The sequence below is a fragment of the Neophocaena asiaeorientalis genome, unplaced genomic scaffold (genome assembly GCF_003031525.2).
Source record: "Neophocaena asiaeorientalis asiaeorientalis breed wild unplaced genomic scaffold, Neophocaena_asiaeorientalis_V1.1 scaffold423, whole genome shotgun sequence".
Lineage (NCBI taxonomy): Eukaryota > Metazoa > Chordata > Mammalia > Artiodactyla > Phocoenidae > Neophocaena > Neophocaena asiaeorientalis.
The window spans coordinates 93,252-117,929 of NW_020174133.1; the positions used below are offsets into that span (position 1 = coordinate 93,252).

A 24,678-nucleotide genomic window follows, 5' to 3' on the forward strand; every position below is an offset into this window, starting at 1 on the left:
CGCAGGGGTTTAAGTAAAATCCATTTCAGAAGATACATTAAAGGTTTACTGATAGCCTTTTAAAATTAAGATTGGGAAACATGACACTCGATTCAAACATAACCAATATTTAAAAAATCAAGTTGTATGCCATAGCCAGTGAAGAAAAAAGATAAAATAGAGGGAGAAGAAAGGAAGGGGGCTGAAAAGAGAAATAAAACAAAAGGGGGAAACTTACAGAGGGAGGGAGAAATAAAGCTAGGGAGAATGTTTTTTAAAAAGATGCCCACCAGAGTAGGGTAATGATTGGCTATTATTATGGCAGCCCAAATGAGGGGAGCACTTGCTCCCTGCAGGCATGTGCTCAGCATTTCACCGTCCCCGTTAATCCTCTTGGCAATCCTGGGAGGTAGGCACCACTATTATCCCTATTTTCTGGTAAGGACACTGAGGTATAGTGAGATAAGTAAATTGGCCAAGGCTGCACAGCAAACCGTAGCACTTGGTATCAACCCAGGTCTGTCTGACTCCAAAGATCAATTTAAAAAGACAGAAATAAAGAATGAAGGATAGGAAAGGAAGGAGCAAAACAAAGACAGCTTCTGAAAGGGAAACAGGAAAGGGCTGAGGAGGACCTACTGGTGTGCTTCCAGGATGACCTCCAAGGGACTCCGGGGTCCACACTGCGGCTTCACAACCCAGATGGGGTGACACACCTTGACAGCCTAGGTCACCCACTGTCCAAATGGAATTATGTGTACTTAATTCCATCTGATTAACAAGTGATGGGATTTAGGAGGAGGAAGGAAGAAAGGGAGGAAGTGAGGATGGGAGCAAAGAAGGGAGGGAAGAGTCCACACTTATTACCTGTGAGTGAGAAAAGGCAATGAGACGAAGATGATGGAGGTTTTGAATGTGCAATGGGGAGATTAACAGGACCATTATCAGGCAAAGGGTGGTCGGGTCTAGGGGAGGAAAGGGAGACATGTCTGCGTTTATAACCGCTATCTGTGCTGTTGAAAGTGAAGCAGGATAAACGAATGTGTCAGTGTCTGACTGGTGGCTGAAGGCTTGGAACTGGGTTTCTGCAGAGAAGAAAGAGGAGGATCTCCCCCTCAGAGAAAACAGGTGAAGCCCTGCTGTCTTCCCTCCATGCCTTCCTTCCTGCAGTCCTCCCACCTAGAGTGCCCTGCTTCCTTCCCCTTGGCCTTCTGGCGAAATCTGACTCATTTCTCACACCCAGCTCAGAGGCCACCACCTCCAGGAAGCCTTCCCAGAGACAGCTCTCTCCCTCAACACTACTGTTTTACCTTGTTATACAATTATAACTTACACGATCCCATTTCTCTGTCCCTTATGAGAGACTGTGGCTCACAGGAGATGCTCAATAAATGTTCACTTCACTGAGTTGGAGGGAGAAGGCCAAGGGCAGAGCTGTGAGGAACATCCCATTTGGTGGGAGGGGCAGAGCTGGGAAGGAGCTATTTAGCCAGTGCCAGCTGAGAGGACAAAGAGAAGGAGGCTTGAAAAAGGCCACTGAGATTTCCTAGAATGTTCTCCCACTTTCTTCTCACCTCCTGCATCTACCTTCTCCATACAGCCCCACCTCACTTAGAGTAATGATACTGCCCGATGTGTTCCAGGGGCGCATTAATGACTAACCCATACACAGCACATGCATGTTTACAAAGTTCGTCCATGTGGATTGATTCACTTCACCCCTACAACAACACCGTGAGGTGGACACAACTGGTATTATCCTCTCCATTTTACAGATATGGAAGTTGGATCAGAGATGAAACAGCTTGCCCAAGGTCACAGTCAGTTCATTGTATTATAACTCATTACTTGCTATGTCTACATTTAAACGTGTTTTCACAGTCATAATTATATCTGCTTCTCCTCAAAAGCCTTGTTAAGGAAGCAGAATAGACATTATCATCTTCATTTTTAACATAAGGAAAGGAAGACCTAGGATGGTAGGCAGCTGCCCAGTGCTACATACCTAGAAAGCAAAGGAGTTCAGAGCAGAAGTCCTCTGACCCCGTCAGAGCCCTTGAGCCACCACTGGCATCTGTCTTCCCAGCTCTGCCAGCGGCATTACGTTACCACAAGGCACAACTATACTATAAATAATTCCTAGCAAGCCACAAGAATTCACCTACCCAGTGAGTCTGCTCCCCTTCAAGGAGGTCCCATCAAGACCACACTTATTCCAACAATGCTGTCATTGCTCGAGCTGTTTTCTAAAAATCTCTGATTTTTAATGGAGCCTGCAGAGTATTATTCTCTTGACTCTCCTGGATAACGACAATGTTTTCATCCCTTGATAAGGCGTTTAGATTATTTCGGACACAGACACAAATTCAAAGCCCAATCTAGTGACTGATGAAGGCGATCAAGATGAGTGAACCCATTTTGGATCCAGGAGGAGATTTAACTGCAAAACTTCAGCAGTGAGTCACTTGTGCCCCACACACTGGTTCTAAAGGTAGCTCCCAACCCCTTCAAACACTTTGGAGGCGTGTCAATAACCTCCAAAGGTTCTGACCTGGAGGGGAACACTCATTGGCCATAGAGGTCTAACTATGACTGATTTTCAAAGGCTTATTATTTTGGAGTCACATATACCTCATATTCTGTTTTCGTTGAATACTAATTGCTTCATGTGTGTTAACTGGGTCTCCTCAGATGATTATAGGCAAGGGCTGTGGCACTGAGTTTTTCTGACTTCAAATCTTGCTCTTTTCTCTGAAGCTAAGGAGAGAGAGAGTTCTAGGAGACCACAGGTGAAGTTGGCAGGGGTCCAGGGTGAGAGCAGACTAGGTAACAGAGGTCCTTGGAAGGTGGCCTTGAGCTCTTTGCATTCAGAACTTGTCCCCTGGCCAATGAGCCTGGAGGGAGGGTGCGTTGTCACCAATACAATGATCAGTATTAATAGACACTGGTTTCAGCAGAGTCGTGTGGCCAGTATTTATAGAGCTCTCCTGCCCAGGCACCTCGCAATCTGCTCCACAGGGGATTACGACACTATATTCCCTGAGCAGGGGCATATTAATAGCCCATTTGACAGATGAGAACCTGAAGGTGCAGAGAGGCTGAATAACCTACCAGGGTCCCACAGCTGGCCAGTGGCACTGTTAGGATTTGGACTGAGGCTATCTGACCCCCCAGCCAGGACCTCCCCACGTCTGTGACTGTAAAGCCAGGAGGCCTCTCATCCACACCTGGCAAAAGATGATCCCAGAAAGGCTCACTCATGGCATCAACAAACGTCCTGGTGGCCCCAGAGGCTACAGGAGTGACACTCATCCCCACGTTGAAGCTGCTTCCATCTCCTCCTACCACCCGGGGAAGGAAAATGGAGTGGTTATCAATACTAGCCTAACATATGGTAATCACTAGTCACGACCTTGCCCAAAGAACAAAAATCCCACCAGATTACAACCGGGTGTCCCTCTTCCGTATCCTTGCAACTCCTTCCTCCAATGCGACCGCCTAAGTTCAGACGCCCAGGATGGCGCAGGGCCAGCTGGAGAGCTTGACCTTGGCCTCTGCCCTCTTCTCATCACCCGTCTTCCTCCCTGGTCTTCGTCTCCCAACTTATCAAAGACATCGAGCACAAACTTGTCAAATCCATCTCCTTGCCTCCAGCAGCCCAGCTCCCTCCCAGCCCAGAGAGGCGGGGCCTGCTGTTATTCAGGGTCTCCATTGAGTTGAGAGCCTCCCCTCCAGCGCTCCCAGCAACTCCAGGAACTGGGAACACAGAGCCTTGCCTGCTTCCTACACCATCCGACCTCCCAGCTTTCCTCACACTCACATGGCATGAAGTTCACGTACCCCAAACCAAAATATAGCTAAAAAACAACGTGTGCATTTTGTATAGCCTTGCCGGCTCCTTAAGAGATCTTGTACCAGGAGCCCTCGACCACGCGGTGGTGCAGGTGCTTCTGCAGTAGTACTCGGGCAGTGGTGGCCACAGGCTGGACAGAGCCTGTGCTGGGCGCTAGGGCACAGAGTGGGATAAGATCTACTGCTTCCTCCCAAGGAGCTGCAGGTCCAGTGGGCTCACAAGTGCACGTTCAGAGCCACTGCGCGGCCCTTCCCTGTCCCTCACACAGGCTCCGAAAGCTCCTGGACCTCAAGCTGGGGAGCCTGGTGTTGAACCTCCTCACATTTTATACCAGCATCAGGGAAGTCGAGAGGTGTTCACAGGATAAAGATGGGCCCTCTCAGAAAGGGAGCTTTTAGCATGGGATGGACCATCATTTCATAAAGAAATGGAGGCCCGGAGGGAAGTGATAGGCCCAAAGTCACATGGTGACTAAATGGCAGAGCTAAAACTTGACCCCGGACCTTTTGGACCAGTTTTCACCTCTAGCCACTCCAGTTGCTGGAGCACCATTTCTACCCCCAACTACAGCTCTGTCACTGTGATGGTTGTGAAACTGCTTCACCGGTTTCTAGAACCTTTCCAGGAATACCTATGTCTATGAGCTGCAGCCATCACATCATTCGTTGGATGCATCTGGATTTGTCAGATAATCTCCCAATCTAAGGGGACCTCACATCTTGCATCGCACCCTGAACAAAGAATCCAAAAGTTTCTGAGCACAAAGTGAAATTACTGACTTCGGCTGGGAATCAACCAGGGTAGATGGGGCAAAAGAGTGAGAGCCCTAAAACGAAATGGAGAGTCTTCTTTTTCCTCCTGATTTTGGACATAAGCCTATCATTTAATGAATAAAGATGGATCTTCTAAGGTCCTTTCTAATCCTGAGGATGTAGGATTTTCTGAACGTAAAGAGAATTCTCAAAGCGCTCTTATAGACCCCAAACAAAACACTAATTTTGCCCAGTACTCCACAATTTAAGGGATCAATTATTGCCAGTGAAATGACTCTAATTTAGAAAGATGCAAAGTCCCTGTGGCATTCTCTTGCCCCATCCCCAATTCTGTATCCTAGTTCCTTCTAAAATACTGTATTTCCCTTCCGCCTGGTCACTTAGCCAAGGCACTGTGCTAGGCTACCTCCCTTCCCAGATGCAGGCTCCCTGGACACAGCATGGTGGACAGCTTGCCAGCCTGTTCTGGAGGGACCCGCTTCCCTCAGCAGCGTCCACCAAACTTCCTGCTTGTCAGATGCCCTGCACAGTCAGTCACCCACAGAAACATCTTCTCCTCAACTTGCTGGTGAAAGTATAATCTGGTACGATTCAAAGGGGCCATTTGGTAGTACTGCCAAGGATCTTAAAATTGTCCACACCCAGGAATTAACATTCAGCAAATAATCAGATATAAATACAAAAATCTTTGCACAAAGATACTTAGTCACAGCATTATTTATGACAATGAAAAACTGAGAACAGTCTACATATCCAATAAAGAAATAGCTAGAAAAAACTGACCATAGACTGGAATAATATCTATTCTGGAAATTCATACGGCTATACACATGGATTGATAGGTAGAGAGATAAATGGATAGATATAGTTAGATAATTTTATATTCCATGTAAATGAGAAATAATAACAATTGCTAATATTTTAATACACTTCTAGTAGTTGGAATATGGGTGATAATTTATTTGTTGCTTTTACTTCTCTATAACTTCCAAATGTTATATGATAAACATATATTAACTCTTATAATCAGGAAAAAAGAAAAACATTTAAAAAGGAAAGACAACCATGCAGCTTGGAAGTACCGAATGCTAGCACTTTATCCTGAGCCTAAGTTAAAAATGTCACCTCACAGCCTCACTGTTGACTGACGGCAAGCCAGGCATCTCTGGCCTGAGGGTCCCTGCTCTGGCAGGGGAAACAAACGTCAGGGAGGAGGGGCCCCTGCCTGATGAGGGAGAAGCATCCTCACCCTCTGACAGCTCCTGGGCGAACAAGGGAAGCGGGAACACAAGAAGCAAGAGGCGAACACTCCCGAAACATGCATCCAAACCCCTGTCTCCAGAGACCCCGCCACAGCAGCTCCCCAGCCACAGACCCCGACCACACCACACCCCACAGCAAGGATGCAGGGGCTCCAACAGCAGCCCCTCTGCCCTCTCCCTCCCCTGGAGAAGTCCACTGTCCTACTGCACTGGGGGGTAAAGCAGGAGGGAGGTGTTGGCTTGCCAACCCTGTGTTTTGCTGATCCAGGAATGTGTGGACAGCTCTGTCACAGAGACAGTACTGCAAGCATGCGTCCCTCTTCCCACCTCCCACTCTCACACGTGAAGCAATCGTTTATTCCACAAATCCATGAGTATTTACAACGTGTCAGGCCCTCAACTAGCCCTGGCTTCCCTCTATTCTCCACATCACTCCTCTGCTTAACACCCCTCCTGGGGCCTAGAAGACGGTCTGCCCTCCTCACCGCCTTCTCCTGGTCCCACATGACCCAGTCACCGCAGCCTTCCTTCTCTCCATCCTGAAACATGCAAGCTCCTTCCAGCCTTGGGGCATTTGCGCTGGCTGCTCCCTCTGCCGGCAAGGCTGGTTCCACTAGAGCCCAGGGACACCCTGTGCCTCGTCTCCAGGACAGGAAGGAGCTGGGCATGTAGAAACAACATTCTGGTGGGTTAGGACGGGAGTGGAGTGAGAAGAGGCCAGAGAGCTAGCAGGCTCAGACCTGCTGACCTTGTGTGATTTTATCTCAGCACAACGGCAAAGCCATCGGAGGGTGTTCAGCCCAAGAGTGAGGTGACCTGAATTACATTTTAAGAAGCACACTCTGGCTCCTGTGACCATGAAGTAGAGGGAGAGCATGAGTGGATGCAGAGAGAACAGAAAAAAGCAGCGGAGATGAAGAGGGCAGATTCGGGATATATTCTGGAAACAGAAGCAACTGGAGTAACCACACACACACACACACACACACACACACACACACACACACGCGCACATGCGCACACAAAGATGTAGAGGGTGAGGACAAAAAGCATGGAGGGTGGCTTTTAGGCTTCTCCTTTAAGTAACTAGGTGGATGGTGTTGCCAACTCCTGACATGGGAGGATCCGGGAGTCAACAATGGGTTTGGGGGTGGGAATCAAGGGTTCTAGGTCTCTGACTTTTTTCCTCTTTCACGTCACTGTTAAACTTTGCCCAGGGAGACCAACGTCTGCCATCTCCCACACAGTAAACAGGCTTCTTCCTGCTCTCCTAAAGGCTCCCACAAGTTCTCAGAATGAAAGCCAGGGGCCTGCCCTCAGCCTCATTCTCCCCATCCCCCTCTTCCTTTCAACTGGGACAGTACGCAGATGAGACAAGACCCAGCACATACACCTTAGCTTACCCGCTCCTTCACAGGCCATTGCCTTTTTTTCAACATCTTTATTGGAGTATAATTGCTTTACAATGGTGTGTTAGTTGCTGCTGTATAACAAAGTGAATCATCTATACATATACATCCATCCCCATTCTCCTCCCTCTTGAGCCTCCCTCCCACCCTCCCTATCCCACCCCTCTAGGCCGTCACAAAGCATGGAGCTGATCTCCCTGTGCTATGCGGCTGCTTCCCACTAGCTATCTATTTGACATTTGGTAGTGTATATATGTCCGTGCCGCTCTCTCACTACGTCCCAGCTTACCCCTCCCCCTCCCTGTGTCCTCAAGTCCATTCTCTACTTCGGTGTCTTTATTCCTGTCCTGCCCCTAGGACCGTTGCCTCTTATGCATACACTGTGCACTAACTCTAATCACCTGCCCGCCCACAGCCCGCCCCCAAGCTGCCAGGCCCTCACGGGCCCCTCAGGCCGGCCTGACCCCTTGCCTGGCACTGCTTCTTCCTCACCATCTATGCTGGATGTTCTCCACCCGGTCAGAGCTGGCTGCCTCTTCTCCCGTGATGTTCCCTGCTGCTGGGGCTCACCCTCCAGGCTGAATCAGCCCTGACCTTGTCCGAGTTCAGTTCTGCATTCTCAACTGGCCAAGGAAGGCTTCACTGGGACAGGCTGCAGTGTTTATGGTGAAGGCACCTCAACTGGCGCAAACCAGCTCCTCTCCATCCACTGCGCCCCCATTACGCCTGCAGCCAGGCGGTCACTGGGTCCTCCTGCCTGGGCCCTTGCATCGCTCCCTTTCAATTTCCACTCCCCTACATTCTCGTCCTGCCCTGTTTTCACCCTTTTCCTCCCAGGGTGTCGATATACTGCCCACCAGCACTCTGATATCTCTGAAATTACTGCTGGGCTGTAGTAAGGGCAGATCTGTATGTGATTCATCCATGAGGCTCCAGCACCAAGCACAATGAACACTGAACAAGAAAACGATACTGCTCCTTTCTCACGAGCCCTCAGGGGCTCCTCAACGCGCATGAGACAAACACAGACGCCTTCCCAATCTGACCCAATCCTCCTTTCTAGTCCCGTCTAATGACTCCAGTTACGCTGGAGCCTAACTGGTCTCCCCAAGTCCTCTCCCCCCAACTTCCTGGCTGTTAACCTGCATTTAAAACATCTCGAGCGTTTCAACATTTGGGATTTTGCTGATGTCCATACCCGCCTCTCTGTCTATCCACAGCCAAGCAACTCTTTCCTTCTCCCCAACGTGTCTCCCTGGGCTGCCGGCCCCATCCGTCTCTCCATCTTTGCGTGCTGCAGCCCATCTCCATCCACACCATTCCTTGGGTCATGGGTCAGTATGATCTCGTGACACTTGTTCATCGATGAATCACTCGTGCATCATCATTTCACTTTTTAGACATTTGGATCTCGTGCTCCAACAAGACTGCATGTTCCCTGGGGGCACGGCAGACTTGCACCTCACCCTCCCTGTCACCTGGCACAGCTCCTCACACAGAGAAAGAGCTCTGTACATATTTTCTGATTTACAGATCAGTCAAACGTGATGCAGACTGAGTCACGTACCACACTCCAACAAAAGAAGAGAGAGAAGACAGGACAGAAACATCTTCGTTTCTATCTGCTCGAGATGCACGATGAGTGGGTAGAAGAGGGCACAGAAGATAAAAAGGAAACAATTTTACAGCCTCTGAATAGGGAACCATTTGACGTCTCCTCCTACTGAATAAGTACTCATAACACTTCCTCAGAATACCAGCCCTGTTCCCAGGAGAGCCCATTGAGAACATCACCAATTCATTTCAGTTTGGTTGCTAATGAATGTAGCTACCTCTGGCATCAATAACCATATGGATTGGCATAGAAACAGGGCGTAATTCACAATCTCCAAATAAAATACCATCTTACACATGTAGAAAGACTTGCAGTCCCATCTTCGTTTATAAGATCTCTCCTCTGCAGGTTGTCCCCACTACTACTGCCACCCCCTCATTCTGTCTCTCATCCCAATCCTACAGTCCTTACTCTTGAAAAAAGGGTAAGAGCAAGGATCTGAGGAAGAGAGGAAGAAGAACGATGCACTGGAGAGGATCTTAGAGATCTAGGCAACTCTCACCCCATTTAACCCATGAGAAAACTGAGGCTGCATGATACTGTGGAACGAGCAAACGGATTTGGTCAAATCGATTTAAATTCCTCCTCCTCCGTTTACCGTCTGATCTAACATCACCAGGCTTCAGTTCCCACGACTGTAAAAGGGCAGTGATATCCCTCACAGGGTTGTTTTGAGGGTTAAATGGGACGAGGAATAAGTTTCAACCACACAGGTGCTCAAAGGCTAGAAGTCAAAGAGGGAGCAAAACTGATCTCCTCCCCTGTTGCTTCCTTCCTTAGGATTCTTGAAGGGGGGCACATTTATTGCAGCTGAAACCTCCCGTTCACACAAAAGGGGGTGGGGACAGAGGGCAGCCACTGAAGGAGGCAATAAGGGCTCAGAAACTTCAACTGCCATCTGTGCTTTGCTTTCTTTCTGAGCAGCCCTGAGACAACAGGCCAATTCTGAGCACACCGTTTTCAGCCAGCTGGGCAGGGCTGCTGGAAGGCAGAGGGGATCACTGGGAGGGCAGAGGCTCCTTCCCCAGCTGTCCAGGACTAGGGGTGCAGTAACTGGCTAGCTGGGCAGCAAACACCTTTCATTTTCACCCTACCCACACCATTCAGCTCTCCGGCAGGAAACAGCTGTTCAGCATTTGCAAGCATGAAGTTAAAAGGACGTGGCTTTTATACACACACGGGCCAGGATGAGTCCCTTTCCCCACATCCCTCCTTCTATTTGGGGCACCCTCCATCAAAGCAAGAGGGCTTCTCAGAAATCGCCACCACCACCGCCGCCAGCCTTGGCCAGGACATGCCCAGAGGAAAGCTCCCTCTCGTGCCAGGGGGCTGCCTCCTGTTCGGCCCAGGTCTTCACTGCACTGTGTAAGGATTCCCCCTCAGCTAAAGCTAAATGACAAGTTGGCCCACAAAGTTACAGCAACTCAGGGGACAGCTATGTAACAGCCCAGAAGGGGCTGGGCTGACGGCGCTTCCTTTACTCCAGGGAGCTGCATTTTTCTCAGATTATTATTCCTTGGTCTGGCTGCTCAGCTCGTTAGCGTCATTTCCCCTTTGGGTGGGAAAGTGCTTTCCTTCTGCACTGATTTTCAGTATGACTTAGGCCTCCTCTTCCCCACCCCCGCGCTCATCTGCGGATCTCAGAGCGAAAGCGTGGACTGTGAAGTACGAAAGTCAAAGCGTATCCACTTAAGCACTCAGAACTGTGGCTCACAAACCCTGAGGTGTTAAAAACAAAAACAGCAAGAAAAAGGAAACGTCGAGGACTTGGCATCCTCTCTACCGCCACTGGCTGAAACACCAGCAACAAGTTTAGCTTAACGGCCCGCGGGTGACAGGTGGGTGCAAAAGCTTAACAAAGGCCAAACAAAGGGGGGCAGTGCTGCCATCCAGGGACTTGAGGTCTAAGGCAGGCAAACAACCCACAGACAGAACGCAAGCACGGTTACTCAACAGTGAGAACCTTGAACCCTGCCAGGAGCTTAAGGGGCTAGAAATGGCCCCAGGGAAGAAAAGGACATTCTCTGGTCCCTGCTGTTGACATCATATTTGGAAGCCCAGGCCACGAGGACCAAGCACTGACCACCAGCATCTCTGCAACACAAGGGGCTACAGGCAGTTTCCCCAACGATCAAACGAAGCACCTTATTTGTTAAGACTCAGGGCTCATAACCAGCAGCAGCAAGCACCTCCCCAAACATTAAAAGATTGGTGCAGAGCCTGGGTGGCCATCTGTCAGGGGTGCTGAGAGGGCAGATAACCACATGGGACGCTGTGTGGACCAGAGGGCTTCCGGAGGCCCCTGCAGTGTTGAGACTTGGCTGCCTTGGGAAATAACTGATTGCACCTTGTGATACAGGGTGGCCGATCAAAAAGGGTCCAGAGAAAATTTCAGAGGTTATTAGGAAACATGGACTCCCTGAAATTACTTGATGCTGACTTTCTTGTTCATTGTTTCTTTTTCCCTCTAAGTGACGTTATGTGGGCCACCACCAGAAAAGCAGCACAGGTCCTGCCTGAATCCTAAGCCATGTTGGTAGCTTCCAGAAGTTTTCAACAGGTAATCAATTTCCTCTTTTCTCATCTCACCTTCCTAACATCCTACCTGAGATCTCACCTTAGCTCAGGTGAAGTGCAGACACTCCTTGGGTGGTGTCTGTGCACAGTGCGGGGGAGGGGGTGGCGGTCCCAGGGGAGATCCTCTAAGGTAAGAGAAGTTCTGGACAACCCCAGCTCCTGCCTACCTGCTCTCTGGGACTCTCAAGTGCATTCCTCCAGAGCCTCACGCACCTGAAACCTCCATTGCTCTCACCTCCCCTAATGAATCTTTGTAACCGGGAAGGTTGCAAAGCCAAGATTAGCAGTTACCTGCCACACCTGTGAGGAAGTGTGGCTCACATATGGCGTTGGTGGGGAGAGGGGTGTCTGTGACCAGCAAGGGAGATCAGCCCCAACTCTTACCTGCTGAGTCCCTAAGCCAACTGCCTCCACTGTCTCTCTCCCTGTGACACCTAGCTGTGATGTGTGGGGATTCTCAGCCACAAGAGAAGGAGGGAGACTCCTGTACCAGCCTCATCCAGCCAGGCCCCCCGCAAGTCAGCAGCACTCCCACCCCTCCACTAACAAGATCAGGCCCTACAGCTAAGGAAGCCTGACTTCTAGCCAGAGAAACTGCTTTTAGCTCCTGAGATGGCCTCAGTCCCCTGCACTCCACTTCCCATCTAGAAGATGCACAAGTGTCTGTACAGTATCCTTTGGTTACTCTTGTAGTATGAGAAAGCCAGGAAATACTGTCTTTTATGTTTTTGGTTCCTTCCTGTGGAACTTAAAATGATGGATGTTGTAAGTCACCTAGAGTTGCAGTCATGGTGACTGTTTCTCTCGTAGGTCTGGAAGCTTCTTTCCCCTCTCTCTTCCCTTACAGCTCCTCAGTGTCTCAATCTTGTGCCAGTGAGGGAGAAGTTCACGAGGACAAGGCATTTTCAATGACGGGATTACTAGTGAATGTGGAATTGAGTTTTTACTGGAGGAGCTGATGGTTTTTTTTTTTTTAAGCTTTTGTCTTACTTAATTAGAGGAAGCATCCCTACGTGCAACGAAGCAAGCTAATTCCTATCCCAGAAAGTTTGTGTGATGTGAGAGACTTAAATGAAGTATCCATTAGAAAGATGAAATCTTCTCAGCCTTCACCTAAACTCCAAGACAATACCTACTGTTTCAAGCGACCTGGCTTCTCCGGACAACCTGTGAGAACGTATGCCTTGTGTCACTCACAGGAAGGCAGTGGCTTACACCACCGCATTGCTGGCTTTGTTCAAAGCACTTTCCACTTATTTTTACTTTCATTTTGTCACATCATCACCAGGAGGCTGGGAAGAGCAGGGATCATTACTTCCATTTCACAGATGGACAGACTGAGATCAAAACAGGTGACATCCCCAAGGTCACAATGGTATTACGGTTGGAATTCCACTCAGTCCTTAGCATTTCTTGCAGACCCAAAGAAGGAATTGAATAAAAAGGTCCGGAGGAGAGAGGGCAGGTCCCTCTGAGTCGACAGGCGGGGGCTGTGCATGGAGCCCCAGCTCATGGGGAAAGGAAAGGGGAGGAAAGGCTCGGGGACAGCCCTGTGGCAGCGTCTGCCTTGCTGGGCTTCACCTTGTACCCCCATCTCCACACAGTTCCTGGAGTCTCTCTGCTTTAGAGAGAGCCAGCAGAGTGTTTGGTTTCCAACTACATCCTTTGTCCTTTACAAATATCCTCAGGGCTAGAACCCTTTAAAAAAAATCAGTTATTTAAATTTGAAAGTCAGGCTCTGTACCAGAAGAGGCCTATTTCTGTATCTATAGGAGAAGAATGGGATTGGGGAATGGACCCGTCGGACGTTATCACCTCCGAAGTGGGAGAGGTGCTTTCTAAAGGTGTGGATTTTTTAAAAATTTATTTCTTTTAAGGTAGGTGTATACGGGGTCCGGGGTACACCATGAGAGAGAAGTTTTCTTCCCAGGGGATGGGGGGGAGAACAGGATGGTCACACCCCCAAGTCCAGCCACCCGCGAAAGCGGCTAGGAAACCACTCTCCCAGCTCGCTGCCCTCCCTCCCGGCCCCCCCGCGCTGGGTCCCAGCGCGCCCCGGGGAAGCGGAGCCCCCTCCGGACAGAAAATTTAGAAAACCGGAGTCTTCCGAATCTGGAACCAGAATTTCCCAACTCCTTAAATGCACAGTCCATGGGTGAAAAGCAGGTGCTGGGGAACATAATTAGCACCAGCTAGATCATACAAAGCGCTTTGCTATGCGAGAGAAGTGGAACCTGGGGCCCTGTTCCCCACCCTTACTAATCTGACACCCCCTGCACCTCTCCCACCACCTCTCCTCCAGTCCCCAGGGTGGGGCTGAGCTGGCGGTGGCCAAGCCTAACACCTTACCCCGCAGCCAACTCGGGAGTCATCCTATGCCCCTCTCTGCACCCTCTCAAGCCCGGATTCCATCCGCATCCCCATCCCACCACTGCCTTTGGCTCACACCAGAGTTCTGCAGAAATGTCACCGCCAGGACACCCAAACAGGCTGCAGGGAAAAGAAAACTGTGAATTCAGGCAGGGCTAGGGCAAACTCATATCCGGAAAAGGGCTGCAGATCGCAAATTAAACAGAAGGATGCACAGAGATCCCTGAATTTTAAATGGACACTTTCGGAGGAGAGATTCAAAGATTTTGTGTAAACAGACTTTCTTGGTAAATAAAGGATAAAATGTCTAAATTTTTAGACTGTAAGCCTCGGCATTTCTAGGTGAAGAAAGAAGGGGTCAAAATGAAAGGATAACTTGCTCAAGGTTCTGAAGCTAGACCCAAAGATTAAGGGATTTATCTGTGAACGACCATGTGGCATCATTAATCCTGGTCCCACAATTATGAATTTGCAATAATCCAGATAATGTCTCAACTGAAATGAATACTGGAGCTCCTTGGGGATCTCGTCAGTTCCACTAGGGACCGTGTCTGACCACCAGATGCTCGGGAAACTATGAGTGTGGACTTCCCTTTCAGGCCTGTCTCCACCCCATTTCTCTGCTCCGCTCAGTTGCTGTCTCTGAGCCCCATGACTTCCCCTTCAGGTTAATGAGCAGATTGTGGTGTCCAGGGCAGCTGCAGATGGACCCAGGCCCACTCTCTGGTGATTCAGTCCAAGTGAGTCACTTGGCAGAAAACATAAAGGATGCTCTCTATGTACAAGCTCACCTTAAATTGTGGAGTGAGGAGTAACGATTTGGTTTTATTTTGTTTTGTTTTTAAAGAGCCACAAAACAAACCCAACTTTCCAGTGCTCTCACATGGAATTTCCAGGTCTTTCCAAGAAAGTACCATATACGATAACACCCCTGTAAGAAACTCGGTTTGTGCTCATGGCCCCAGTTCAACTTCTTGGGATCCTGCTCTCATTTTAACAAGGCAGGACTGCCCCCAGCTGCCCAAATGCAGCCAGAAAACCCCCAATAAGCCAAGACACTGTGTTCAGTGGTTCTGGTCAATGCTGCTCCCTTCCTTCCTCAGACAGCATTTCACATAGCCCAGTTTGCCCTCCTGGGCAACCAGTAATATTTAAGGATTTAATGACCCTTACAGGCTTCTGGTGTAGATTCAGAGATGTCTTTACTACCGAGGCCCAAGGAGCAAACATGCACCTGTCACACATGCCTCCCCTTTAGGCACAGATTCACCTCTCTGATCTTCTCTCTGTCTCCTAGGAGAAGGACCTATTTCAGGTTAGCTGGGTAGGTGACGGGAGGGGTGAGGGGAGAAACACAGGAGAACCTGGAAAGATTGATCACAGTGAAGATGGACCCCAGCATATTTTCACCTCCTCCCAGGCAGAACATGAGAAAACAGCAAGAGAGAGTTAGAGGCAGATAGAACCCTGGAAAGAGTAGTCAGATTGATCTTAGGGCCCTTGCTTCCTGTCCTGACTTTACCACTATTTGTGTGATCTAGGCCTCAGTGTCCTCATCTGTAAAACAAAGATTGTCCTAGATGATTGCTAAGGAATGCTCCAGCTCTGCTGTTTTAGGGTTCAGTAAAGAACCTTCTGACACAGTAGCAAGGAAGAATAAAACAAGTGTCTAAGGAATTTGGAGTGTTTCCTTCCTAGGGATATAAAAATCCAGACAAGATTTTTGGTCATCTCAGATGGCTTAGAAGAGGCCCTGTCAGGAGCCAAGGGGATAAATCAGATGACATTCCCAGGTCCATTCCAGCCCTGGGAGTCTATTGATCTAGAATTAAACAGGTAGGAAGCCAGATCACACCAAATTCCTGGATTGAGTGAGTTAGGAGCCAGGTCCCTAGCCTTTCCAGAGGGGCCACTCCAAAGTGGTTGACAGTGAAATCATCAGTGAGCCGCTATGTCCATTACCCAATGCTGTATGTAGTCAGAGCTTTTGCAGGGGCTTTCCTGTCTCTACTTGTATGAGAGAGGAAAGCCCCTGCAGTAACAGATAGGCTCCCCAAATGCAGCAACTTTATGTGGTAGATATTTTATTCTCCCTGTTCACTTAACAGCCTTAGGCACTGATGTTCAGGTCAGGGGGTGGCTTTCTCTCATATAGCCTTTCAGGGTTTCGGCATTGTGGCAGCTCTGCCATTCTCTAATGCACAGCTTCCAAAGTTGTCCTTGGAATTGACATCCCAATTAGCCAGAGGTGAAAAAGAATATGGAGATGTGTGGATGGGAGGTTTTTTTTTTTTTTTTATAAATTTATTTATTTATTTATGTTGGCTGTGTTGCGTCTTCGTTTCTGTGCGAGGGCTTCCTCTAGGTGTGGCAAGCGGGGGCTACTCTTCATCGCGGTGCGCGGGCCTCTCACTGTTGCGGCCTCTTGTTGCGGAGCATGAGCTCCAGACGCGCAGGCTCAGTAGTTGTGGCTCACGGGCCCAGTTGCTCCGCGGCATGTGGGATCTTCCCAGACCAGGGCTCGAACCCGTGCCCCCTGCATTAGCAGGCAGATTCTCAACCACTGCGCCACCAGGGAAGCCCCCGGATGGGAGGTTTTGATGGGCCAGGCTTCACTTTCTCTTATATCTCACTAGAGAGAACATGGTCACATGCCTCACCAAGCCGCAAAGGAGTCTGGGAAATATAGTCTAGCCATATAGGCTAGAAGGGGAGAAGAGATTTGGGTAAACAGCTAGCAGTCTCTGCCCTACTGCTCAGCATCAGTTGGGCAGGGAAAGGAAAGGGAGGGGAAGGGAGATTCATATCTCTGGCCTCAGTTTCCTCCCTCATTAAACAAGGGTGTCGAATCAGATGATCTCTTAGGGCCCATCTGTTTTAACATTCTGTGGTTCCAAGAGATGATGAAATGTCCTTCTGCACCAAAGTAAACAAGCCTGCAGGCTCCTGCTACAATGTGCGCTCGGTCTGGGGTGTCTTCCTCTGCCAGTTGGTCTGGGGGGCGGACCCCGCAGAGAGGGCCTTGGCTTCTCTCCAAGTTCTCTTCCTGAGCTCTTCTCACTCCCTGGCCAAGAAAAGTGATCTCTACTGACCTCAGTCTCCCCAGCTGTACAGTGGGGAGAAAAATCATTACCCTTTGCTGCCTCCCAGGGCTGATCTGAGGATACGGTGAAATCACTGTCTGGAAGGCATCAGAAGCCCATCGGACTCAAATGCTGCACATGACGCTCTTACTGTAACCAGAGCCTTTAATAACGCTGCCTTTGAAACAGGCCCAAAGTGTGCCCGTTCCTGAGGACAGTGCCCCTGCAGGGTGTGTGGCCGTGGACACAGTGGTGAGTGCATATCAGTAACATCACGGGACTAGGGTCCCTGAGGGCTGAGAAACCAGTCCACAGACTCCTTGATTGAGCTTCATCTGGAGGTGGGACACCGGGACGGGCCATCACTGCCTCCTCTGGCCTGCTCCTCTGCTATGTGCTCATCACATTTCTACACCCTGAGTCTGTTTACTCATCCTCTCATCTGCTTGTCCCTTCCCACCCCTCATCGACAATGAGCTGCTTTCTGGGAAGTCCTGGGCCTTGTTCTTTGTATCTCCAGAACCCAACATAGCGCCTTCTTTCTTTTATTTAGTCATTCAACAAATGTTTACTAAGTGACTACTCTGTACCTGGCACTGTGCTGGGTGTTGGGTGAGTCTCAGACCTCACAGAGCTTAAAGGTTTGGACGACACGGATAGTTATCAAAAAATGTAAATGTAAACTTGTCAGTGTAGAAAGTGCCCTGAAGGAGGGAGAGAGGGTTGGGTTTCCCTGTAAACATGAGATTGACTACTATCTGAAAGCTCTGTAGGCCATTAACATGTAGGCTCTTAATCAAGCAAAGGAGAGTGGGGAGCGTATGTGCAAAGACCCTGAGGCAGGAAGGATTGGGATAAATGGAAAGGACCAAAGAAAGCCAACGTGGCTGGAGCACAAAGAGTATGGAGGGAAGTGAGGCCGGAGACTTTCAGAGTGACCAGATCAGGCAGACCCTAACAGCCCATTTTTAAGATTTTTGCTTTATCTTAAGAATTTAGAGAAGTCATTTCAAGGTTTTAGCTTAGTGAGGTGGGAATGGAAAGCACCATGCTGGCTATGATAAGGGGAATGATTTAGAAAGAAACAAGCACTGATGCCTGAACTCTTGGAGTCCACATAAGAAATGATAATTCTTGGATGAGGATGATAGAAATGAGTTCAGAGACGAGTATGGACTTGAGACTGTGCGAGGTAAAATCCACAAGATAAGCAGACAGATATGGAGGGTGAGGAAAAGAGGTCAAAGGTTTCCTGAGTTTCTGGCCTTCATGATTGGATGGATGCTGGTACCATTCACAAGGAAGCGGGAACAGTGAATGAGAATTAGGTCTTTGAGGTCAAGATCATTAACCTTGTCTTGGACTTGGGATGTCTTTGAGCTGTGCACGTGGCCACGTCAAGTGTGCGTTTAGATCTGCAGACTTGGAGCTGAGAGGAGAGGTCCAAGTTCGAGGTCTAGATCTGCCTACCTGGGAGTGAGATCATCTAGAGAGGACTGTAGGCAGTGAAGGGAGCCTAAGAACGAGCCCTGAGGACAGGCCATGAAATGGCTGGGGAGGGGGGACTCTGCCAGAAGGAAGACTGGGCAGGAGCCATGGAGATGGGGGAGGAAGTCCAGGAGAAAGTTGCGTCACTGGAGCAAAGGGAGGGAGATGGTGGTTAACAGCATGTAACGCGGCCCAAAGGTCCAGCAAGGTGAAGACCCGAAAATCCACTGGTTTTAGCCCCATGGAAGTCACCGGTGACCATACTAAGAAAGGTGTCAGTGGAGCAGAAGGGACAATGGAGCGAGCTGGGAAGAATGGGAAGTGAAGAAACCAAGCTGGTCCAGATAACTTCAAGAGAGCTTGGCTTTGAAGAGGAAGACTGCGTTAGGACAGGAACTACAGGGGAATTAGGAGTAAGGGAGTTTTTCTCGCTTTTAGTGGGAGAATTTGAAGATAGAAGGGGTCTACTTGGGAGAGAGAAATATCAAAGGTCTAAGAAAGAGAAAAGACGACTGACAGGAAAGGGCTTCTGAGAAGCAGGAGAAGATGGAATCCATAGCACAGGTGGAGGGACCGGCCTTGGGAGGAGGGAAAGAGGAGCGGGGTGAGGGGATTTGGATTTCTGCCTGAGGACTTGAATTTTTTTTTTTTTTGGTAAGATAGCAAATACAAAGCTATTTGTTAAGAGTGGGGGACCGAAGGGGTGGGAACTCAGGATTTGGAATTTGGAGGGACATGAATATATTCATTTCCTAGGCCTACTGTAAACAAAGTACCTACAAACTTGGTGACTTAAAACAACAGGAGTTTATCCTCTTACAGGTCTGGAGGCCAGAAGTCCAAAGTCAAGGTGTCAGCAGGGCCATGTTCCCTCTGAAGTTTCGGAGAGAGAATTCTCCCTTGTCTTTTTCTAAGTCCTGGTGGCTGCCAGCAATCCTCGGTGTTCCTTGGCTTGTAGACATAACACTCCGGTCTCTGCCTCCATTGCCATGTGGCCTTCTTTCTTCCGTGTGTGTCTGTGTCTTCACCTGGCCTTCCTATAAGGACACAGTCATTGGATTTAGAGCCCAGCTTAATTCAGTCTGATCTCATTTTGACTTGATTACATCTACAAAGATCTTCTCAAATAAAGTCACATTCACAGGCACCAGAGGTTAGGGGTTGAACGTATCTTTCTGGGGACACAATTCTACCCATCACAATGAAGAAGTTTAGAAAGCTGTAGAGAGTGAGACCAATGTGCTAGCACACCCACCCTGTTCAGGGCTCCCAGAGATTGGTGGACAGTGTCCAGCAGCTCCAGCTCTTTCCAGCGTGCTCCTCTCTGCTGACCGGCGCCCAGCATCCTTGGCCTGAGCTGGGGCACGTCGGCTCTCTCCCATTTCAGGATAGATTCCCTCCTATCAGGTACAAAGACTTCTGCCCTCTCTTGACCCCGCCTCTCTTAGCATCTCAGTCTCGTCTCTGCATCCCACGCCATCCTTTTCTCTGCCCGATGATACATCAAGAGCCCCTGCAGACAGAAGCTGCTGAGCCAGCCCGGACAGCACCAGGGTTATAACAGAAGAGAGAGGGTGCAGGCCCCCCAGGGAACACTTGCTACACCTGCACTGTTTTGTCCAGAGTTCCAGGAAGCAGAGCGCCTTGGGATTTTGACAAAAGAACTGAAGGAATAAACCCATCTCCCTATTTCTGACCTCCCGGGAGAAGCTTTACTGTCCCTTTCTGGTATGTCACGAGTGGTTTTGTTTTGTCCAGCTGGGCTGCTTGCTGGACCCCAAGCCTAGGGAGCTCTTGCTGCTTCTCCGCCCGCTGGTGCAGGGTTCCAGAGGCCTTTGCTTTGGAGGGCCAAGGTGAGAATGTAAACACAGCAAGGCAAGCCCGCTGCAAACGGGCTGGGACCTCCTTCAGGGAGGAAGGCTTGCTCACAGCTTGGCCAAGCTCCCGAGCATCATATATGGCAGCCCTGAGTTCCAACTTCAACAGCTTGGGGTGGGTCCTCAAATGACCTTCCGTTTCTTGTCTGCTCATCTGAGAAGACCATTCCTTTCCAAACAACATTCCTCCGATAAAATCAGTTACACACTGTAAACATCAGGGAGCCAGGAACATTCTCCATTGCAACAGGATTCTGATAAAGTGGTCTGATTTTGCAAAACCTTCTAGTGTAAAAAATCCTCCCCAGAGCAGGCAGGGAAATTCCTGGGATGCCAGGACACCAGGCAAAGTGGTCAGGGCCCTAAGGAAGGAGCAGAAAACCCAGAGTGATGTTCCCACTGTGGGCAGAGGGACCTGGGTTTGCAGGCATCATCTCATTCAATCCGTCAACACATATTTGACAAGACTTTCCAAGTGCTGGGCCCTGATCTGGAGTCACTGGGAAGGCAACTGCTAAGCGTCCCTGTCTTTCAAAGAGCAGTGATAACTTGCTGCCCTCACACAGCCCAGGTTAGCAATCAGGGGCCAGTCCGTGGCTTCACCTCCATACCGACCTCCCCCCTACTCCCTCTGCCCACCCTCTCTGCCTCACCCTGTGAGGCTGGAGCCTCCATTTTCTTCTATATCCCATTGGGCCCTCCATTCTTTTGACCTTTATGTCGCTTTCCGCTTGCAGGGGTCTCCTCCATGGGCTGTTTCTGGGCATCACAATCTCCACTTTTCTTCACGTCTCACTTTGTATCAGAGTGCCTCCCAGCCCGTCCCTTTCTCTGTGTCTCCATCAGACTCTCTTTTCCTGCCTTTCCTCTAATCAGCTCATCCCCTTTTTTCCCTTCATCCCTTTTCTGTTTCTTCTCTCCAACAAACTGTTGCACAGAACTAAATACATTAAAAACAAATATTTGTCGAATAAACTTTTACATTCTCTGTGTTTTATTCTTCAAACTGGTTGAAGAATATGTGTCCTTCTCTGAGTCATCTGCATTTCTCACGAGAGCATGAGTAACTATTTACAACTTTTTATTAAAGTACGATGTGCATAGACGACAGTGCACGTGTAGCAGCGGTAAGCACCACGCAGAACTCATCGCTACCAGAGCGTGGGGAGAGGCAGCGCTTACGTGGAGAGATGCCACGTCCCCTCCACCCATCCTCCCACACAGTCACACCAGCCTGACTTCTTCCAGCAGAGACTAGTCGTTTCTGATAAAACACAAAACACCCGGTTTTATATTTTCTATCAGCGGAGTGCTGTAGGATGTTCCCTTTCGTGTCTGGCTTTTCTTGCTCGGAATCTGACGGTAGATTCACTCACACCATACATGTACTTATAAACCCTTTATTCTATTCTCCTTGCTTCGTTTTAAGAGATGGAGGTGGCCAAGTGGGATGTTTTAGAAAAGGGCTCCGGAGTAGGAAGCAGAACACATGAGCCCTTGTTCTGGCTTCTCTCATCTCTATTTCTACAACTTTGAGCCAATCAATTAACCTCAGCGAGTCTCAGTTTTCTCATCCGCAAAAGATGGACAGTAGTATCTGCCATTGGGAGGCATGGCCACCTCACAGGGAAACTATGACAATCAAGTAAGATGATGGATATGAGGGAAAGAGTGTCATGGAAAAATAAAATGCATTATTATTTCTCATATTAAAGAAAAAAATAACAGATACATTATGGGGCTCTTGATTTACCTGTTTTTAAAATTTGAGAAAACAAATTTGAACCTGGGGCCTTAGACAAAAGATCTCCCCAACCCCTGACCCACAGTGGGCAATAAAAGATAAATACATGTCTCAAAGGTAAGAAATAACAAATAAAAGATAATACATGTCTCAAAATGCCCCATCTCCAAAAGTCTTTGTTTCACATGAGTGACTGGGAACAGGTGGTCTGTGACATCTTTTGTCCCTTCCAAGTGGCCTTGGCTCAGAGCAGAAGGGGGCCCCTGGTCTAGACAAACCACAAAAAAGCCTCACTGACTGAGCTGTAGGGACCTGGGGATAGACTCAGGACCTGCAGGAGGAGGGATGTGCCCACAGAGTACACACAGAAGGCCAGGGCTAGCCTTGTCTTCAGATACCAACCGGTGCCCCGTCCCATCCCCTGCACAGTCCCCTCGTGAGGAGAGAATCAGACAAACGTGCGGAAAAGGAAACAGGGCTGCATGTCTGCTGGCCAGCAGAGCATATCTGAGGGTCTGAGCTCTCTGCCAGTGTGGGGTCATTTGTTGGTGTATGGCAGCAGGGGCCGTCCCCACGCTGGCGTGGACGCAGGCTAGGCACCGCCACCAGCTCCCACGCAGTGCCTCCTCCCCGCCCACCCCAAACAAACCCTGTGCTCAAAGCTCCCGCCCTGCAGCGAGCTCTCACAACACTGGCAGCCCTGTGCTTTGGGTCCAGGCATGCAAACCTACAGGGTCCCTGCCCTCGTCTGGGTGGGGAGGGAAGTGTGACCCAATTGAGAGAGAGGGATCTGGGAAGGAAGCCACTTGTTCAAGAGGGGTTCTGAGCAGGAACTCCTAAGGAGATGGAGGAATGAATGAGAGCCTTGAAAACTAGGCGTTAGACTAGTGATTCTCAACCCTGGCTGCATATGAGAATTGCCAAGGGAATTTTTACAAACTGTCAGTGCCTGGAACCCACCTACCTAGTTAGAATCTCTGGTGTGGGGCATCAGTATTTTTTAAAAGCTCCCCAGGTGATCTTATGTACAGCCAGGGTTGAGAACCACTGCCTTAACCTAACTGCAGTGGAAAAACTCACTGTAAGCTTTCAGCAGTAGAGGGACATGATCAAAGTGGCTGCTCAAGAAGCATTTACTGAGCACCTCTGTATACCAGCAGGCACTGTGCTAGGCTCTGGGTACACAGAGATGTGGAAGATGTATATCGTCCCTGCCCTTGACTAGCCAGCAAATTAGGAGAAGAGACAGATCCATAAATAAGTATAATATAAAGGAAGTTGTTTTACAGAAGTATGAACCAAGTGCTCTAAGAACACTGAGGATTTGCTAGAGAAAGCTTTCTTAGGGAGGTGACATTAGAATTCTTTCCTGAAGGATGCTTAGGAGTTTACCAAGCAAAGGAAACAGAGGAGAACATTCTAAGTGGAAGAAAACGTGTTATACAGGTGCCGAGTCCTATGAAGACTCCCTGTGTTCAGCGTAACATGGGGAGTGTGGGGAGAAGAGGCTGGAAAGAAGGACAAACGGAAGCACCAAGGGCCTGATACTACTTGAGCTCTCAGTATTTGAAAACTGAGCTAGAGAGAGCAGATTAGAAAGAGAGCGAGAGAGGTAGGGAGAACAGTCAGTAGCCACTGTAGAGATCCCAACACGAAGTGATGAAGACCTGGACCGAGGAACTGACGGTGGGAATGAGGCAGAGAGCAACCCAAGAGATATTGCCCAAAAGGCAACAGAATTTGGGAAGAGAACAGATGTAAGGAAAGAGAAGGGCAAAGGTGGCCTCCTAGTAACTGATTTGAGACAGCAAGATAACAGGATAACATGACCTTAGCAAAGATGGGATGCCAGGTAGATTACTTGAATTTCATGTAACTCCAAGGCATCCATGTGGAGATGTACGCAAAAGGCTGGCTGAAGGGCACAAGTTGGGTTGTAGAGGTAAGGAAGGAAACTATAAGGAGAGAAAGTGGGATGTCCAGGTATAAATGATCTACATCAGGGATTTATCAGGGGAAGAAAGAAAAATGGGACGGCACCCGGAAGATCAGGCACAAGGTGTGTGTTTGCCAGGACTGACCTGCGTGTGGGTGGAGACAGGAGGAAGAAAGAGGAATCGGGTAGCCGAGCAGCCGATGCACCCAGGAGGTGCATCCAACACAGGAGGAGAGTTTATCTTCAGGAAGGAGAGGCATTCCTTAGCGGAGATAGAGATGAAGATAGTGAGGAAACTCACTCCCAGGGGCCTGGATCCAGATCAAACCCTCTAAAACAGGTGCCAGGAAACGTTTTCCATAAGGGGCCAGACAGTCAATATTTTAGGCTTTGCTATTCAACTCTGCCATAGACTGTCTAAGGCAGCCACAGACAATACGTGAATGAATGGGCCTGGCTGTGTGCCAATAAGACTATTTTCAAAAACAGGCAGTGGTTATAAGGGTTCACTTTATTTTATATGAATTTCACCTCAATTTAAAAAATAGCAGGCTCGGGCTTCCCTGGTGGTGCAGCAGTTGAGAGTCCGCCTGCCGATGCAGGGGACACGGGTTCGTGCCCTGGTCCGGGAAGATCCCACATGCCGCGGAGAGGCTGGGCCCGTGAGCCATGGCCGCTGAGCCTGCGCGTCCGGAGCCTGTGCTCCGCAATG

At 49.2% G+C, this 24,678-nt stretch overlaps 1 protein-coding gene across 1 annotated transcript in view; it reads right to left on the minus strand.

Moving 5' to 3' along the window:
- Positions 1–24,678, minus strand: part of LOC112406076 (protein HEG homolog 1-like) — a 54,047-nt gene that overhangs the window by 20,775 nt on the left and 8,594 nt on the right. Inside the window, exon 2 of the mRNA XM_024754741.1 lies at positions 19,230–19,446. The gene's annotated coding sequence lies outside the window, so the exon portion shown is untranslated. The remainder of the gene's footprint in view (positions 1–19,229; positions 19,447–24,678) is intronic.